Source organism: Malus sylvestris, chromosome 17 (assembly GCF_916048215.2).
Source record: "Malus sylvestris chromosome 17, drMalSylv7.2, whole genome shotgun sequence".
NCBI lineage: Eukaryota > Viridiplantae > Streptophyta > Magnoliopsida > Rosales > Rosaceae > Malus > Malus sylvestris.
In genome coordinates, this window is record NC_062276.1 from 7,217,807 (window position 1) to 7,224,223 (window position 6,417).

Below are 6,417 nucleotides of genomic sequence, written 5' to 3' on the forward strand. Positions count from 1 at the left end.
TGGTCACAAGGCACAAGATTGTTATCATCGCAAGGATGGAAATCATGGCCACGGAAACAACAACAACCATGCTAACATGGCAACCACCGATGAATAATTGGCTGCTGTTGTGTCCGAGGTTAACATGGTCTCAAATGTGAGTGAATGGTTGATGGATACTGGTGCTACAAAGCACATCTGCGCTGACAGAAATCTGTTCACAGAATATCACCCTGCTGCCCTTGGAGAAAAGCTGTATATGGGCAATTCTGCCACATCTATTGTGGAGGGATATGGCAAGGTGGTACTCAAATTCACATATGGGAAAAGTTTGACCTTGCTGAATGTGCTGCATGTTCCTGAAATGAGGAGGAACTTGGTTTCTGGACCAATTCTAATTGCTAAGGGCTTTAAACTTGTAATGGAATCCAACAAATTTGTACTTACCAAGGGTGGGATGTTTGTTGGAAAGGGTTATGTGGCTGATGACCTTGTGAAACTCAATGTAATTGCCATTGATGATGCTAATAAAATAAATGCTTCTACTTATATTGTTGAGTCTTCTAATATTTGGCATGCTAGATTAGGACATGTTAATTTTCGTTCCATGCATAGAATGGTTAAATTAGACTTATTACCTAAATTCGAAATTGATTTTAATCATAAGTGTGAAACATGTACAGAATCGAAATTTGCTAAGCAAACGAGAAAGTCAATTCTGGAAAGATCAAATGAATTACTTGGATTAATTCATAGTGATCTTTGTGACTTTAAATCCACACCAACTCGTGGAGGAAAGAATTATTATGTCACTTTTATTGATGATTGCAGTAAGTATTGCTATGTTTATTTGATTCATAGCAAGGACGAAGCTTTGAATATGTTTAAGACATATAAAGCCGAAGTTGAAAATCAACTTGAGAGAAAAATCAAAGCACTTAGATCTGATAGAGGAGGAGAGTATGAGTCTACTGCATTCTCAGATTTTTGTGCACAACATGGAATTATACATCAAACAACGGCTCCATACACACCACAACAAAATGGTGTTGCCGAAAGAAAAAATAGAACATTCAAAGATATGATTAATTCCATGTTAAATAGTTCTGGGCTTCCACACAGTTTGTGGGGTGAAGCTTTACTTACTGCAAATACCATATTGAATAAGGTTCCTCTAAAAAAGATTGACGAGTCACCTTATGAGATATGGAAAGGACATAAACCCACTTATAAAACCCTCAAAGTGTGGGGTTGCTTAGCAAAGGTGCAAGTTCCGTTACCAAAAAGAACGAAACTAGGACCTAAAACTATTGATTGCGTATTCATTGGATATGCAAATAATAGTGCTGCTTATAGGTTCCTTGTTGTGAAATCTTCGATTTCTGACATACATGTTAACACTATATTAGAATCAGCGGATGCAGAATTCTTTGAGGATATATTCCCTTACAAAGAAAAGGAATCTGGTTCTAATACAAAGAGAGTTCATGATCATAGTCATGATGAAGCCTCTTCTTCTGGTGTCCAAGGAAATGATGTGGAACCAAGAAGAGGAAAAAGAATCAAAGTTTCTAAAAACTTTGGACCAGATTTCATTTCTTTCTTGTCCGAGAATGAACCTAGAACTTTTAAAGAAGCAATGTCTTCTTCTGAGGCTCCTTTATGGAAGGAAGCAATTAAAAGTGAAATGGAATCCATTATGGAAAATAACACATGGGAATTGGTTGATTTACCTCCCGGTAGTAAACCAATTGGTCATAAATGGATTTTCATGAAGAAACTCAAGGCGGATGGAACCATTGACAAGTTCAAGGCACGTTTAGTAGCCAAAGGTTATCGCCAAAAAGAAGGGTTGGATTATTTCGACACCTATTCTCCAGTTTCTCGCATAACGTCAATTAGGACGTTAATAGCGATTGCGGCTGTATACAACTTTGATATCCATCAAATGGATGTAAAAACAACATTTTTAAATAGAGAACTAGATGAAGAAATATACATGGAACAACCTGAAGGGTTTGTGCTTAAAGGACAAGAAAGCAAAGTGTGCAAATTAGTTAAGTCATTATATGGACTTAAACAAGCACCAAAACAATGGCACGAGAAGTTTGATCATACTTTGTTGACACATGGGTTCAAAATAAATGAATCTGATACATGTGTCTACATTAAAGGTAATGATAAAACTTGTGTTATTATCTGCTTGTATGTGGATGATATGCTCATAATGGGAAGCAATAAAGATGTAATAAACAAAACAAAGAAAATGTTGAATTCAAGTTTTGACATGAAAGACTTAGGTCAAGCCGATGTCATTTTAGGAATTCAAATTAAGAGAAATAGTGAAGGATATGTCCTTACACAATCCCATTATGCAGAAAAAATATTACGAAGGTTTGGTCAATTTGACTACCAACCTGCTGCGACTCCTTTTGATGCTGGATGCAAGTTGGAGAAAAATAAAGGCGATGCCAAATCTCAACTTGAATATTCTCAAGTAATTGGAAGTCTAATGTACTTGATGAATTCAACTAGGCCCGACTTAGCTTATGCAGTAAGTAGGCTTAGTAAATATACAAGTAATCCAGCACAAGAGCATTGGGATGCTTTAGTAAGAGTGTTAAGGTATTTGAAAAATACACTTGACTACGGATTACACTACACAAAATATCCACCTGTTGTAGAAGGCTTCAGTGATGCCAATTGGATTTCTGACACTACAGAATCCAAGTCGACAAGTGGATATGTTTTTACCTTGGGAGGTGCAGCAATATCTTGGAAATCCTCTAAACAGAAATGTATAGCTCGGTCCACCATGGAGTCCGAGTTTATAGCTTTAGACTTGGCTGGCGAAGAAGCCGAGTGGCTCAAACATTTTCTGGAGGATATTCCAATGTGGCCAAAGCCGGTAACGGCTATATGTATACATTGTGATAGTATGGCCGCCCAATCAAGGGCCAAAAGTCATGTATACAATGGGAAGTCACGTCACATCAGACGTCGACACAATACTCTTAAGAAGATGCTCTCCAATGGAATAATATCCATTGATTATGTGAAGTCAAAGGAAAATATAGCTGATCATTTGACAAAAGGCCTACCAAGAGAGCAAATATTATTTACATCGAGGGGAATGGGTCTTAAGCCAATTCAATGAATCGAACTGGGCGGAAACCTAACCTAGCTGATTGGAGATCCCATGGTCTAGGTTCAATAGGCAAACTGGTTGAGTTTGATTCAAAAGTTGAACACACAACTTACCCATTTTTATGATAAAATGTGTGTTGTCTGTTGACGTTTGAGGGGTTATGTTTTATACATTTAATGACATTAATATCTTGTTATCAAGAGGAATATGGCAGACTATTCTTAATTAATGTCACCTATATAGGAGTAAATGGGGCCACATTTATGAGAATTGACATGGCTAAATTCTCTAAAGCTCCTACGAAATCCGGGATCTGTTCAGGGTCAAAATGAACACAACCGTATGAATTGACGTGTGGCAGCCATGATATGTGTGTAGCATATTGTCTTGGTTTACTACTGCGGTGAACAGTTCAAGATCTTCCACATCCACTGCGTCACCAAGTAAACCCGATATGTTTTCACTAGGGTAAGTTCAAGTCCAAAAGACACTTCACCCGATGCATATCATGACTATTCTCTCTCAGTTTTAGGCAGCCTAGTCATACCGCCTAGTCACACATTTGCATTTACATTTGCATTCAAATGTGGGGTCATTGTTGGAGTTTGAATGAAATTTCAACTCAAATGTGGGGTATTGTTGGAAATTTGAGTAGTTTGAGTAGAAATTTCTTTGTCCCACATTGGCCATTCCCAAAAGATTTTATCACTTTATAAGGTTTTGTCCTTTAAAGAAAGTGATTGGAGTAATAGGCCTGGAGACTAAAATTGGGTTCACCCTTGGGGTTGGGCTTTGGGGTGTAATAATTAATTGGTAATTAATATATAATTAATTATAATTAATATATAATTAATATATATTTAATTGTCAAAAGATGGGCCTTGGGCCTTGGGGCTCTTGGACTCTAATAATTAAATTATTTAATTAATTATTTTTTAATTAAATTCGAATTTAATTAATTAATTATTTTTTTATGAAAAGACTCATCTTTTCAGATGAAGTCTGAGAGTTCTTTCTGAACACAGAGCAAAGCACCCTTCTGAAGAGATGTCTCCCAACAGTCACACCCCATTCTTATACCTGTTGCAAACATGCATCTATCTGCTATATATACATACATCTGCATAGCATTTAGAACACAGAAATAATAAATTTCATCTTCTACATTCATAAACCTTCTTACTGAGAGAACCACACTAAATTCGCCAGAAGTTAAATTTTCCGGTGCTGGAATTTTAACTTGATCGTTGAATCCTGGTGAAGCAGACGTCCGTAGAACTACAAGCACAGAGTAGGGACGAAATTTCTGTTTCAAGGACATTGCGGTACGCAAGCCTCGATCTTCAAGTTGTCTGTTTTATAATTCATATTCTAGTTTATATTTTGTTAGTTTCTATTGCATTTATTATTTATTAGCATATATAAATTATCACAGATTGTTGACTTATATCCAACACTACATACAACATTTTTTCTGTCTCTATGACTTTTGTTTTTACGAGGGTTGTATATAACCCGTTGGATGTAAGTTTCTCTCTTATTTAAATTAATATTAGTAGTATTGCAAGGTTAATTAGGTGGGTATGTGAATATATATTAACATTGAAAATTTCATAACAAAGTGATTTTTTTAGTTGTTGCTGTTTGCCAGGTCATTCATTTTATTATTGTTGGATCAAATAAAATAAAAAGCCTAATCAAGTGTGCCTAAACATCCTAATCCATAAACAATATTTTTGTATTTGACAAGAGAAATAGTTTTCACACACGTCTACTTATTTATGCCTCTTAATTTTTTATTTATTTATTTATTTTTAATTTGAAGGTAAAAAATGAATATGAATTCATCATGGACAATTGGACATGGCAGTGTGATCAAGTTGGTTTTGAATTTAACATGCTTGCCTTTGGTAATGGGCTCATGACATGCATTCTTCTGTGTGTGTGAGAGAGAATAAACGGACACCTAAATATGTCCTGTTTCTTGTGCAGCAAAATCTTGATCTACAAGCCATCGAAATTAAATGGACTGACGATATTACATTGCAATTTCGTACAAAACCTACACAATGCCATGCACGCTCTTGGCTTCCTTCTAAATTACTAACTTTTAAGTTTTCCACATTTTCAAACTATTTTCATTAGTTTTCCTTATTTATTAAGGTATCAGCATGTAAATGCTTAATTCTCGACTGCACTAAAACACGATCAATCTACTGAAAAAGTTAGAAAGAAATTCGCGTCCAAGGTTAGATAGGCTTTTCAAAAAGAAGGTGAAAACTACTAATCGGCAGGAGCATGTGCCTGTTAAAATAGTTTATACACACGAGTTACGTACATTTCAATTTATATAATATTAATTTTTCTTGAGATATTTAAAAAATTGTTATGAGATGTGAAGAGTTCTCACATTGGAAAGTTAAACAACCTTGCATGTGCTTACAAGGAGTTAAGTTACTCCCTAGGTATATTTGGCCATAAATTTTAGGGTTGCCCGTCAACTTCCTTCATATTATCAGAGTGCCTATTTGCCATAAAAGTTTTAGAATTTACACATTTAGCTTGAGTGTTGCGACACGTAAAGGAACATGTGAGGATGTGAACTCTCTTCCTACATCGGAAAGTTAATGAAACTTGCATGTTCTTATAAGCGATTAGGGTACTCTCCTTATTGCCAATATATTTTTGGGTGAAACCTCAAATTCCTTCAATGTTGCTACACGTGTTTGGGCGTGTGAGAATGTGAAGTGTTATTTCACATCTAAAACTTAAAGAATCTTGCATGCACTTAAAAAGAGTTGGACTATTTCCCCTATTACCACTAATAATTATGAAGTGAAACCTCAACTTCTTTCAATTATGGAAGACAAGAATCGAACAAGATGCTCAACTACCACACCTACATAGACTCCACTCCTGAGTCTTGCATTACATAATTTAGGGATCCTCAATTGAAGGGGGCTCTATAACCTTATATATCTAAACTACCTATTAATAGAACATTTTTTGTCAACCAAAAGAGGGTATAAAGACTATTTAGTCTTCTATTACCAAAAAAAAAAAAAATGATGGGCAATAATGTAGTTTTACAAACCAAAGTTTGCTGTTTTATTATTGAAGCCTCACAGGTGATTTTAGCATATATGTAATATTAAAAAAAAAAAAAAAACCTCTCTTTCCACTCCCACTCTCACTCTCACTACCACTCCCACGTTCCCTCTCTCCATCTCTCATTCCCATTTTAAAAACAAAAATCAAAATAAAAAATATTCACACACACAAAGTGTGTA